The sequence below is a fragment of the Dermacentor albipictus genome, chromosome 2 (genome assembly GCF_038994185.2).
Source record: "Dermacentor albipictus isolate Rhodes 1998 colony chromosome 2, USDA_Dalb.pri_finalv2, whole genome shotgun sequence".
In the NCBI taxonomy this organism is placed as follows: domain Eukaryota; kingdom Metazoa; phylum Arthropoda; class Arachnida; order Ixodida; family Ixodidae; genus Dermacentor; species Dermacentor albipictus.
In genome coordinates this window covers 78,233,296-78,248,353 of record NC_091822.1, presented here as the reverse complement: position 1 = coordinate 78,248,353, position 15,058 = coordinate 78,233,296, and positions in this window count along the sequence as shown.

Genomic DNA, 15,058 nt, shown 5'->3' with positions numbered 1-15,058 from the left:
CTCATCCACTGCCGCCATTGAAAGTGGCCGTGCACTTACCATTCTCTCTCCTGGTGGTTCCATAAGCGGTGTTACAAGAAGGTTGAGAGAAGGCGGTGAGAGTAATGGTGGCGTTGTCAGCGGTTCGGTAATGAGTGCAGGGTCAACCGTAAGCGGAACGGTTTCGAGTGGCATCAGTGGGGCATCTAATTGTGCTTCAAGCAGCACAGCGCTCAGGGAAGGCATTGGCGCTGGCGGCAATGACGCAGGAATTGGCGGCCATAGTGTCTGAAACGGTCGGATAGAAATTACTAGCAACGCATTTACTCGAGAAAGTGGTGCTCCCCTTAATTTCGGTACTGTAGCAGTCGGAGGCGCAGCTGGAACCCTTTCCAGTTCCGTTGATAGTAACAGAGGTCTTGGTAATGGCACGAGGGCACTAAGTGGTAGTATGGGTGTATTCCACAGCGGTGGGGCACCAAGCGGTAGCACTCCAACATCAGGTAACGATGCCAGTTCAACAGACAGAATTAGAACCAGCGTAGTTACTGGCAATAACAGCCTCGGCAGCGAAGCAGTCGGCGTTGGTTCCAGAGGCAATCTCGGGATTGGAACTGCAAACACCGGCTTGCCATGTGGGAGTGTGAGTATCCCTCTGAGAAACGTCGCTGGAAGCGGTGTGGGCACCGGCATTGCGAGTGCTGGTGATGTTGGCAATAATCCCAGCCATGTAGGCATCGCTGTTACTGATATTATTGTGGGTTCAACCGGTGGATGAACAATGAGCACAGTTGGTGGTCATGTCAACGGTGCCAGCGAAGGAGTCAGAGTTGTCTCAGCAGGGAATTCTAGCAGGGAAATTGGTAACTCGGGCTCATCAGGCGAACGTGCGACTGTACCTAATTTAGCAGGTGTTGCAAGTAGCGCTGGCATGGGCCGTGTTGCCTTGAGTGGTGCTGGCGGTGGAAGCAATATTCCGGCCGCTGCAGGAACACCCGGCAGTAGCGGGCTTAGAGCAGCTAGAGGTGGTATATCTAACGGAAGCGCCGGTAGTCCTAGCGTTAGTGTTTGCAGGAGGCGGAACAAACAGTGCCATTGCAGGACATGAAGAAGGAGTCGGCGTTGGTTCTTTGAGCAATTGCGGGATTACGACATCTACTAACCGGTTGGCCAGTGGAGGTGCAAACAGTGCAGGATTCGCTGGCTCTGATAGAGCTGCAACAGAAACTCGCTTGCCAGGAGCGGGCATCTCTAGTGTTGGCAGTGACGGTGGCCGAGAACTGAGGGCATACGCTGCAGGTATTTCATGCTCTGTAATAAATGCTCACTCAAGCGGCACTCATGGCAGTAGCTATGGGGCTGGAACTGGTGCTGGCGAGGGTCTCGGCGCGGGTTTATTCAGTTATGGCATGGGACCATTCAGTTTTGGCGGAGCAAATGTGGTACAGCGACTAGCTTTGATAACACAGGTGGTGAAATTAATGGTGGAACATGGAATTCGCTAAATGGCGCCTATAATAGTATGGGTATAGGCTACGCAAACAGTCGATTTGCAGGAGGTTTTGGCAGTACGGCGGGTGTGCAACCTTATGGTGGTAGAACTTTTCGCGTGGGTGGAGTATATCCCGGTAGTGCACCACCTCGCAGAAACATTGAAATATATGAAGATGATATCTTTTTCCAAGACTAATAAAACTACTGTGATAGGTGGTGACTCCCATAAAGAAAGCTTATTGATCTCAAGGTTTCCACGCATAAACAATCGAGAAAACACTTGTGTTATTGCATACTGTGTCCTCTGTCACATACGAGTGCTATTGTTATCCTCTCCTATAGTGCCAGTTAGCCCCCATAAATAGAGAACACGAAAGAAATTTTATTGCATACAAAACCAACGTATAGAAAACAGGCTAAGTAAAACATAACTGCTACATTGAGATGTGACTAATGAATAAATCAAACTAGTAATTCACGGTGAAATTCCCTTTTACCGCTGTAAGCTGCATCTTTTTACGAGCTGGTGGGACAATAGAAATATGGCGGAACCCTGTTCACAATGTTTGTCGGCGCAAATGTGTTTACCCTTGAATCAATAAATCTACACAACGTTTAGCCTCCATGAAACCTAATTAGGTACCAGGAATGCACTGCAGCAAGAATCCTATTTCATACTTAAGGAATTTCTGAACTATCCTCTCACCGATCAGTTTTTCTGAATGAACGATCGTTTCAATTTGTCTACGTTAAATTTGGTGTACCACGGTGTTTGTTCGCTCGGGCTCATTTCATCTTTAGTTTGCATTAGGATATCAGTAGTAGCCTGTGTTCCGCGGTCGGATTAGTTGCTGAAGATTTCTTGATTTATCGAGAAATTACGTACCCTATAGATGCTTGCTACTCATAAATCTGATTTAGGCAAGATCAGCAAATGATGTAATGAGTGGCGAATGGAAGTAAACGTCAATAAAGCCAAATTATTTCATATATGCGGCGAAAGTCAACTATGTATTACGAAAATACATATTAAACGATATGCCTATTAGCTCAACATGCGATATGAAGTATTTGGACGACCATTCATTATCAGATTTGCCATAAAGCACTCATATAGCCGCCACAGCTTGCAAAGCATATCAATCACTTGGCTTCGTTTCTCGCAACTTGCATTTAGCTAAGCCCGCGACTAAGCTTCTTCTTTACACCAGTACTGGTACGCCCTAAGATCCAATACGCATCCCTAATGTGGAACCAGCATAAGGCGCACTTCATACAGGAAATTCGAGTCTCAGCAAAATGGAGTTGCTCGATTGATCTCAAAAGGCTACATAAATAACACAATAAAATAAAATAAACATAAATAATATCAATTATTCCAGTCGTTCATGAAAAACCTAGACAGCCCACGCTTCTGTTGTTTTTTCACATGCTATACCACAATCTGTCATGACGCGCTACGTTTCTGATCAGACTAGCCCATCGTGTGTCTATGCGACCTTATCATCAGTTTAATGTGAAACCCATCTTCGTCTGAACTAACTTGTTTCATTTTTTCACCCACCACTGCACCTTGCCATCCGTCAGTGGAGTCAGCTTACAGCTAGCACCGTACGTTTTACTGATCATAACGCATTTGTAAATGGTCTGATATGGTTTTTCAAAATATACATTCATGTCTGTTAGTATTACTTGCAAAATTTTTATGAGCTTCTTGACATATTGTATATCCATTGCAATACGTAATTCTGGCAGTGCTCTTTAAGGGTGTTTTTTTTTTGTAGCTCTGCTTTTGGTGGCGGCATAGTCTGTGTTTCTGGTTACGACGCGTTTACAAATTATGTGTGCAGTGCTTCCAATTCCTCTTATACTTATTGCACATTTATTGATCATGTGTCACATTAGTTTTGTTGTGACTCACATTTTGCTGTATTCATTTATTTCATATTATGATTAGCTGTGTAAATTAAGAACTTGTACAACCCCATTTTATTCATGGTTCTGTTTCCCGCATCTAATGTCTTTTCGTCTTTAAGGGCACTTGAATTAATAAAACAACTCACCTCTGCCTCTGTGACAGCCCTCATCTCAATCTGACAGCCCTCAGCTTGCTTTCGTTTCGAAACCCGTCGTCCCGGATGGAGCCTCTGGCGATACGCACGACAATACCTGGTCTTTCATGAGGTGTTGATGGAGAGCGGTGCACGCTACTTGCATCATAATGAGCCAGCGCGGCAAGTTGAATACAAGCGGCAACTGCATTCCTTTGTCAAGAAAACTCGAATCGTCGAAAGCAGAATTCAGTTCTCGATTGTGCCACTCAAGTTAGTTCATCAATTGTTCCTCATCACCAACCTATATGAATCTGGTCCGCCCTCAATTCCTTTAGTTTGGTGCCTAATAACATCTTGCTCGGTATATTGCCAGGCTACTTCAGACAATAGTGCATTGCATTTATCAGACACTATAGTGTAAACTTGTGGGGATAGATCTCACAGTGTTCGTGAGGCTTTCAAGTTTCTGTTTAAGATCTGTAATCGCCGCAAAAATTCTTGTCGTACCCACGTCAGGCACCTACCCAAGGTGGGCCCAGGGGGGCCCGCCCCCCCAGACCCGTACCCATACCACCCTCCCCTCCCCACTCACGCCACCACTTCTCACACACATACCTAAAGCACCGCCAAATCAATGTTGAGACTTGACAGCTATTCGGCGGCCAACATTTCGCTGCCTTTCTCCTGGGATATGAATGCCAGTTCCCTCATCAACTCGGTTCCCGCACGATTAACACCAGATGCATTCAGTTGTCCCCGTCTACTCAACCGTCACGCGCATCGTTGTTGCGTCGTTAGTTCAACCTTCTTCGTTTAGACTGATCCAGGGACCAGGAAAGAGATTCAGTTCGTGGTCAGCTGGTCTGTATATGCACCTAGAAAGAGTGGTGGCCAGAAAAAATGCCAATTGCGGCTAACTTTTCTTTTTGTTTCAATATTTCCTCGAATGACGGCTCGCCGTGACGCTGACAGATCCTCGGAACCATATACCCGTGACATGGGTTAGATAAGGTGGAAAATAATGCGAGACAGCGTCCATCATCAAACCCTGCAATAACCCTTAAACTCACAGGCACTATGACTGTCACCCGTTAACTCGTCTGGTTTTTCTCAACTGGTACAATCTTTTCGTGCAAAATTGCCAACTTGAAACAAGAGTGAAAAGGTTTTGAGAAATTAAGCGATCTACTAAGGCATAGAGCCAAGACAATAGCCAAACAGGAAGGAAAAGCAAAAATAAAAAAAAAATTACAGTTGTTTATGAAAATATTTATGGATCAACTTTTATGGATCATCTTTTTATTTAAAACGGAAGTAGAAAAAACGCCACCCGAAATGAATGACACTTCTACAGTTATCATTCCAGCCGCCTAACGTAGCCACTTCTCTACTGTGCTTATGTAGGTGTTTTTCTAAAATTTAGCGGTGGGCGCAGTATGTGTAGAATCGCAGCTTCCTACGCCATACGCGGTTTTACGCGACTGGCGTCCACGCATCGTTACGTAACTTCCCAAATAACAATATGATTCGGTTGGGGCACTTTTTAGAGCAGTAAACGAGAGATCCAAAAGAACAGTGATTGTTCCGCAAATATATATTTCTGCATAATTCTTGCAGAGATAATTCAGAGAACAGTACTATATTCTGATACAACTTAAGTCTGCAATTAAAGACCCGCCCAAGGCCTCATAACCAATAGCCACTGTAACTCCGCCCCCCAGGCTGAAAATATTTCGCACTTCAAACTTTTTCTGTTACCCAAATAAGGCGGTAACTACAAAAATGGAATTATTAGCGTGTAATCTTATACGTTTTCTCTCGCCCATTATATTAAAATGGCGAATGCGCAATTCTTTATTCAACTAAAATAACATGCCTACTTCACTACAACTATTTGTTGTGAAGTTTCACTTCAGTGAACAGTGAAGTTTCATGAATAAAACGGGTTCGGCAGTGAAATAACTGCACCACAGACTTTTGAAGAGCGAAATGCTCAGAGGCCATACATTTCGTCCATGTTTGTTACACAACTTATTCCTTCCGCCGAGGAAAAGACTCTTCAAGAACAGCAGGTGCTCCAGAGGTATTAAGTACGACGCCGTTTTGAAAAGGCCGCATGCCGACTATTTTGTTGGCTTCTGTGATTGTTTGGCGGAGTAACACAACTCCGCGTGGTCCGTGGGCTTTTGTTGCCAACTGCTGTTTTTTAAGGGTCCATTCTACTAATGTAACCTTTATTTTGCACTTTCGCTTCTTTACTTGTCCGTGGCAGTGTTCTTCCTGCGCTTCTTTCCTGCGCGAGTCCATTTGGCGTGGTTCTTTGTTTGCCAAGTAAATGAGAGGTGTATCGCACAGGCCGTACCTGTAAAATACAGCTTATTTCATTTCTTTTTTATGGGTTTACACGTCTTTATGGCAAATGGTGGGCGTTATTCACATTTGTACTTGTATAGGTACCCTCGCTAATTTTCATAAAAAGATACCTTGGGTTCCGCGTTCATTATTTTTGCTCCCCTGAACAATGAGCATCGCTACTGCTTTGTAGCGACGTCGTTTCGTGAATAAAATGTTGTCGGAAGATGACTGAACATAAATTTAGGTGATAGGAGCCAACGCACTCATTTCGCACAGCAAGATGAACATCAGGTGCGATTTTCAAAGCGCATTCAAACCTACACTTAGGATTCTTCAAACTACTAATTCTTAAAGTGCGCAAATTCAGCAGGCAAGACTACTGAGAAATAGCCTTGCCTATAAAACAAAATGACAGTGTTGTACCTGTAATACAAAACACGAAGAATAAGACGCCTGTCCAACCTGACAATGGCGCAGCCTGACAACGACAATGGCGGCATGGTGAAACTGCAATGACTAATATGGAACTAGAACGATGGTATGGCGACAACTCTATGGTGTCGGCGACATGACGACGATGGTATGAAGACCAAGAAGTGACGATGATGGCATTTTGGCACCAGAGGGATTTCGAGAGAAATGACAATGTCAGGACAATTGTTTTATGAAGAAGGCAGTACGTAATTAAATTCTGGGGCATGTGTGTGCCAAAACTGAAATTTGACCACCTGAGGTTTGCAACGTGCACCAAACGCACTGCGGAAGGTTGTTATTCCCTTTGGCCAACATCGAAATACCACCGCCTGGGCCGGAATTCGATGCCACGCCGTCTAAAATAATATGGCGATGACGGCATTTAAGGATACGTGGATGGCAAGAACTTTATAACGATGATGGCTCGGCAATGACGTGTTGGGGACAATCAGATGACGAAGCTGGAATGACGATGATGGTCTCCACAATGTAGCCACGACTGCGTGACGGCGGCCCTATGACAACGATACAATAACGACGATGGAATGACGACTCATTGACCATGAAACAACGAAGATTATAAGGCAATGACGGCATGACAATGTAATTATAATTATGAAATAATTACAATGAACTAACAACAGAATGGTGATGATGGCGTGATGACGACGAATGAACATGCGGTGAGGACGAGAAAATTAAGGCGGCGAAACGTTGATGACGTCATGGCTACGAAATAAAGAGCAAATCGGAATGAAAGGGATGAAATGAGGATGACTGATGGTTGACTGCATGACGACAGCGGCATGACCGTGGTGGACCTCACGTAGGTGCTTATGCACATTGCCTGCCGTCCTGCACCACCTCTGTTTGCACTAGATCTGGCGCCAGTTGGCATTATGAGCCGTGCCTGAAGTCTTCTAAGTTTATGTATGCATGTATATATATCACATAGTATAATTATCAAAATATGTATCCACTGAGATACAGACCAAACCCAGCTGCAATCACGCCGAACCTGGTAGGGTAGCCAAATAAATATTTGCTTTAACAGTCGGCGATGGTCTAACCATTGCCGAAAGCGATATGAACATTTTGGGCCGATATTGCAATGCAACTTGCTCTTTACGTTTGACACTGAAGAAAAACCTAAAGTTGCAATCGTCAGGCAGCTTTCGGATAGTTATACGCAAGCAATGGCTGTATATGCGTCGCTAAAATTGTCATTGCGGGCGCCTTGGATAGTTCGCTAGAGTGAACACACTTTAACTGAGTCAGCACTTACCTCAAAACTAATTTGTTTTCTACGTTCTTTAAAACAGAATCACTGCCTCAAAGTAAAGGGTTTTACGGAAGGGAAGACTGCGGTAGTCGATTTATTCGACCTGTGACAGTAAGTATATAATTTGAAGCATGTTTCACATTGATTTGCGGGCTTGCCTTCTTCTTCTACTTGCGATTTGATATATTTAATTTAGGAGAATACGACGTCTTAATAAAGGTCCGTTCTTCGTGTGATTTTTGTAGAATTACTATCGCACTTTCACAGTTTTCCTGCCAGTGACAAAGCAAATGACAGTGGTTCTAGCTTTTAACTATCGATAGAGTGCAATGCTGTTGAGATATTATCCAGTTTGCCCAGAATAGTAATACCTGCGAAACAAAATGTAGCCGAAAAATAACTCAAAGCTGCAAGACAGACAAAAAGAAAGCTAGGGAATAAGTAGTGGTAATTCGTTCATTGTGAACTTGAAATATTAGTTTTGTGTTATGCAAATCAACTGATTGCAAACAGACCTCTTCGCCCGGGTGCCGGAAACCCCTGATGTTATATCTCGGCTTACGAGGATGTATGTGCTTACTGAATGAGTAAAACAACGAAGTATTTTAATGAACATAGGGCGAATAGGAAGTGCTCCTCTACTAATGTAAATTGTGGAGTAACAGCCATGAATTATTCCTGATTAGGTCAATTCAACTCCACATAACTTTCTCAGGCATACAAAGTGTAGGGTGTGCACTGGATCACATCTTTGAATTGCACCAGGTTTCTTACGAAAGTCAAAATGTGAATTACAATATTGAACACATAATCAAAATAAATAAATGCAGCTTTTAAAATGGTGTAATCTGGTTAGAGGAATAGCCAGACTGAATTGGTATTATTTGTCCAGTACAATGCATATACCGAGCCCCGATTGACTTTCTTGCCACGAAGAGTCCTTTTTCATACTATTCGAATACTGGTCAAGTAAATATATAAACTGCAAATATAAGATTCAACATGTTTAACCTTAACGCTTCAAGACGTTCTATATCGATTTTATTTCTTCTTGCCGATTTCAGCCGTGGGCTTGTGTAGATTTCCTGTTTATTATGCTCCCACCAACAACCTCCAAAAGTACGTTTGCTGTCAGAGCCAGACGAAACTCCCTGCAAAGTACTCGGCGCAATTAAATGTCGTTTCCCTCTTTGCACACTATTCCGCGGGCAGTTTCATGTTTGGGTTTAGAGAAGTTCTAATAATATTGCCCCATTTCGGCCAGGCTCTTTCCCACTTTCGTATCCCAATAATGACCTGTGGCTAGAGCCCTACCACGCCATAGCATAATCTATGGTTGGATTTCGTTCAGCAGGAGAAGTAATACTGACTCTGAAAAGGCTCGAATAAATTGTTGTTATAAGGCTGAATAATCTTGAAAAGTTCTTCACGTTACCAACTGTTCGCTCCATAAAAGATAGCAATGAGGAATGAGACGATAAGTAATAGTAGTAAGCGCGGTTTTTTGCCTCGAATTCATCAGTGAGTAACGCATTCCTGACTATTGCGATCGAAAAAACAAAAATAACACTAATATATACCTTATGTCACATTACCTTTAACAACAAATGAAGATAACTCTTTTTCCTTGGCCTGTTTCAATAAACAAATATTAAAATTATCTAAGAACACTCACAGTATTTGCATTTTAATTCAGATAGGCGTCCTTGACACATTCCTTAAACAACACCGATTTTAATCAAAACGCTGATGGACGTAATTTGAAGAGCCAAGCTGGCATCCTTTACACAACAAAGCTCGCACTTCGGCCTTTCTTCGGACCAGAGGTACCCATACGTCCCAGCTATATATGGTATTGCAAGAAAAACACTAAGAAAACCTCGGCCAATTTCATATGAGCGTGCTTTGTCATAAAACATATAACCAATTTCTTAATTAAGTGACTACGCCGCCGCCATTTATTTATGTCATAGTCTTCTAAGGAGTCTTAGAAATAACGCATTTTGTCGCAATTTTCTTCAATGCCAGTATGTAATTAACGTTCAGATCTGTCACCTAGTGTGGCTAACTTTATACTTTCAGACACGAATGTCGGCACGAATAAACATCCTTAGTTATCCATCAGGCTGCGCAATGTGAAGCAAGTGGAGCAGAGCTGAGCCACCTAACAGTTGTAATGTCGCCCACACCTTGCGAAAACAGGAAACCAGAAAGCAACAACTATATCTCTTTGTGGCACCAAGTTTCTCGGGAATCGAATACCAAAATCGGTATTCTAACCGAGAAATGTTTGTTTAGAAACGTTTGCACTGTACGATAAAACGAACCTAACGTAAACCTGTCACCGAGATTTTCAGGTAGGTGTAGTCCCAGAGAGCAAAGCACAGAACGTTCTAATTCTCTTAAAGTGTTTCCGTGAACGTGTGCGAAACATCTGTGTAACTTGTACTTATGTAGTTTACGTAGACCCTGTAGTTAAAGTTAGTATAATGACAGGTTGACTGACAGATCAGTGCAATTGGTAATTATTATTCAACAAAAGAAATAATGCGGATTGTGAGCATAAATATTATCCTTGGCAGATTTGCACTCGTTAAGCGTGTGAAAACATTGTGTTTCCACAATTATTTTATTTCATTTTTTTCTCCAGATTTTTACACTGGTCGCTGTCACAAATGAGTGGACGCTGAGCCACGGACAAATGAAGAGCATCAAAAGGGGTCTCCACTCCGCTATTGCTCCCAATCATCAGAGCAACAGCGGCACTGTTTAAGCACACTTGAACAGGAGAACTGCCGTGGTAAATATAGTTACTTTCAAGAGACAGAACATCCAACAGAGGAGGAGACAGGTGAGGTTTGCTTGCGAATGTGCTAGCCTAAAGGAAATATTCGACGATGTAACTTCTTACCACACGCCTTTCCCAGCGGAAGCCACGATAGAAGAGGACAGCGCCGTAAAGTTGGATGCAGAATAATTTGTCATTTCCTCAGAAGCTGATACAAGCACGACAGAAACTGGGCCAGCCTTTTTGAAGCTCACGCAAGTTATGTGGGAAGCGGTGCGATCGTGAACACTGCGAACACGTTGGCCGGGGCTAATGGAGGTCTTCACAGCCATAACTGCGGACAGAGATGCGGCACGTCGATAAGAATTAGCACAGCTGGTACGACTTCTGGCTCACGTGTTAGCGGAATGTATGGCGCACGTATAAGAGGCAGGGGTGAGGTTCGGATAGCCAGTCACTTGGTCGCTGCACCTGATGGCGTCGGCCTTAATAGCGCTCCCCCAATCGGCGGAGGGAGTGAGGCTGGCGATGCAGTTCGAATGCTTCTGAGGTCATGCTGGAAAACAGTTCCAGGTGCACTGCTCGTGATCTGGCACATGCGAAGAGCGCTATTGTAACATTTTGTTTCTCCGACTTGAGTCACAACAAATAGTGGTCCTGTGAAGTCAACTCCAGTGACATCGAATGAGTCGGTCGGCCTTAACCAATGACGTGCTATAAGAGCAGTTGTAGTGTCGCCAGGGCCAATTCTGAAACGTCTTCACGTATAGCAGCCGTGTATGACTTTCGTCACTGTTGTTCTTGCCCGGGCAATCAAATAGTGCTCTCGCAACTGTGACAAAGTGCCTCTCACGCTTCCGTGTGGTATTTCGCAGTGTGCTCCAATTGATCGTGCGGGAGGACGACTGGGTGTTTTATCTATTCAGATGCGCCAAGGTGCAACAGGCGCCCGCCCACCCAGAGGATGCTGTTGGCATCCAAAAACGGGTTGAGGTCTTTTATGCGAGAGGCTGCCTTTGCTAATGTGCCTGTTGAAATCGAACCTATGTCTTCGCTGAAGGCTTGCTGCTGTACATGTCTGATCCAATATGTTCCTGCTTCAGTGATCTCTTCGGCTACTATAAAACCAGTGTGCGCTTTGTTTTTGAAACGGCAGTGTTTGATCCATGCCGTGACCCTGATCAGCATTTCGATTTTGCTGTAGCTGTCAACGTCCAGAATAGATCTCGACTTTGTCGCACCAGACATCGTCACATGAATGGCAGTCATTTCACAGATTATCCTATCGTCGGTGCTGATAGGCTCTGGGGGTTTGTAGTGGCTATCTATCCTTTCACTCACCTAGCCAGTCTGGTCCATGCAGCCACGCACAGTTATACAATAACTGATCCATTGAAACTCCATGTGTCAGTAGGTCAGCAGGATTCGCCTGTCCTGGACAATACTACCACATAGAAGGATCGGTTTTTTCCCCTTATCTCTTTCACTCTGTTCGACACAAATTGCTTCCACTTCGTTGCGTCACATTTTATCCTTGACAACGTAATTGTGCAATCCGACCTTATTGTACAGTGGATCTCAAAGTCAGTAAGGGCACTTGAGACGTAATTAAGTACCCTTGCTCCGATCAAGGCTCCTAGAAGCTCCAGCCGTGCTAGGGTCGTTGTCTTGATAGGTGCCACAAGTGCTTTTGCGATCATCAACTCGCGCCTCGCTAAGCAGCTCGGTACGACGTAGCACGCTGTGCCGTATGCCGACGGGCCTGCGTCGCTAAATACTTGAACCTGTAGCACTCGGGGCGATTTGGTTCCGCTGCCAAGACAACGTGGCATGGAAATATTCAGCAAGAGTGGTAGTTGGCTCACCCATTCATGCCATTCTTCTTGCAGATCCTGAGGTAGCGGCTCATCGCAGCCTATTCCACGTGTCCACAATTTCTGGAACATCATTATGGCAATGGTGAATGGCGCAACAAATCCTACTGGATTGAATATCCGTGAAGCAGCTTGAAGAACGAACCACTTGGTATCATCGTTTTCTTTCATTAATTCGTGAAGACCACTCAAAGAAAAAGTGAAAGTATTCGTGTACGGATTGCATGTGATTCCAAGTACCTTCACACTTGTCTCGTGAAGGACAGCCAGTTCTTTGCCTGCCGACTGTTCCTCATACTTTATTGCATTAATCAGACCATCTTAGTTGGTCTTCCATTTCATTAGCGTCATTCCTGCCTCCTGCATAATTTCTTTGGCTTCGCGGCAGACTTGAAGTGCTTCTTAATCTGACTCTGCTCCAACCACTAAATCATCTATGTAGAATGGCTCGCTGAGAAGTTTGGCGGTACTGGCTTTGCTTGAAGGCATAATCTTTAGGTGATGGAGTATAGTTACCCTCAGTAGGAAGGGGCTACATGTTCCTCCGAATGGCACTTGCGTCATCCTCCACTCTTGAGGCTCCTCTTCGGAGAAACGTAGTGCTTTTTTTTCTCCAAACCACACGAATCTAAAGGCATCTGTGCCTTTTCTGCAATTGAGATTTGAAGGAATTCTTTCTCAATGCCGGCTAGTAGAGCTACACGATGTGTTCTGAAGCGCAATAGTGCCTTCAACAGATCCTGGTACAGGTTTTCACCCTTTTCGAGGCATTCATTTAATGAGAAGCACCCTTCGGCGTGCGTAGAAGAGTCGAATACTATTCTGACTTTTGTGCTAAGTGCATGCTCTCGGATCACTTCCCTGTGTGGCATGTAGTAAACCTTTGTCGTATCCAGTGGTGTCCCTTCAACAATCTCCACATGTCCAGCTCACAGGTACTCCCGTATGGTATTGTCATACGTCTCTAAATGTCCCTGCTTGCTCGACAGTCGGGAGATAAGTTTCCAAAGTCTTGTTATTGCGACTTGCTTGTTGTCTGAGAGCTCGACCTCTTCGTTCCAGGCCAACATCACTTCACATCTTCCGTCCCCAACAGTGATGGTTTCGTCGAATTTCATAAATACTGGACTGAGCCTGCTCTCATTGCCAACGGCGTCTGATATTCCCACGGTCTCGAGTACCCAAAATGAGTTGAGGAATTTGTCGCTCTCTTGTACACTCGTCGTCTGAACGCAGACCATGATCCGCGAAGCTGTTATATCTGATGCCATTCAGTTGATGTTGCCTTGAAACATCCACCCTAGCTTAGAGTTGATAGCAATCAGTATCTCATTGTTCTCGCATCGAGTGACTTCACCCGTCATCACAGTCCACATTTGGTCGGAACCGATGAGAACGCTTATGCCTGCTTCCCCGACAACGGATTCGTATAATCGGTGATCAACGATGTCTTTTCCAGAACTCTTAATTTCCGCCACTATCGGTGAGCTGGTTGTACTTGCCTCGCTATCTTGGCATATGTGAGGAAGTTCTACCGCTTGCAAGGGAACTACCATATCTGAGAACTGGCTGCGCCGACCGAGCTGCACAACACGCCACTTCTGCGCTGCTCGACTCGACCTGCTTGCAAACATATTGAGCGCAATGATGGTAGAGCCCACACACTGCAACTTCAGCTGTCGTGATTGCCGTTCTGTGACGAATGTGCGCTGAGTGCCTCCGTCAATGACAACTCTGATATATCGACAGGTTACGTATGTTACTGCCCAAGCTAGGAACATCTGCAGGAGGACGCTCGTCGATGAATCCTCGATGGTACGCCCACCTTTCTGTAAAGATGGGCACACAGTCATGTTTGTGCTTCGATTTCTTGTTGGTATTCTGGCAGTTGTTCTGCCGTTTTCGCGTGTCTCCTGGCTTACTTTTCGCGGATCACACACACTCGTCGCATGACGTCCTTGCAAGGTAGAGCAGGTAACCTTCCTGCTACAGTCACACGCCCTGTGACCTCTAGTCGTGCATCGAAAGCACCTTATGTCTGCTGATGAAATTTGCTTCTTTTGCGATAGTGGGAGATCAAGTGCCCAGGCTTCGGTAGTATGCTGACTCAACTTACAAAGCACAGAGTTCTTAGGTACTCAGGTACATAGTGTTGTTGTGGAGAACTGAAGAAATGGGTTGTGAGTCACAAAAATGGCGAGATTTGTTTGGCGCATTTTCTCTTCCTCGATTCGCAAACTCCCTTTTCTTTAAGCTCTGCAACTCAATGGATAAGAAATTTAATAGGCATTCCGGCTCCGTGATAGACGCTGAATTACTGCTATCACTTCTCGCCCGAATGGCGCAAGACCGGTGGTACTGTACCATTATATTGAGTGGTAAATCCTGCACTAACGCGTGGCACAACATTGTGGAAAAGGACATCTTGCTCACCCCCAGGGTCTCCAGTCCGCCGATGTTGATGACGATATTGTACTGTTTGCGAATAGCTGTAGGGTCACTTCAACGGACCGAAGGCATAGTACGAAGCCTGGAGAAGTACTCCTGATCGAGTCTGGTTCTGTCGCTAAAGCGTTTGTTGAGTATATCGATGGCGTTCATGTAGCAAGCTTCTGTTGTGGGCAGTCCCACAATAGCGGAGGCTGCGTCGCCTCTTAGGAACAACCTCAGGTAGTTAAACTTGTGCCTCACTGTGAGGTTTCTGTTGCGGTGAATCATCTGGTCAAATTGTTCCCAGAAGTCGTTCCATCGACAGAAA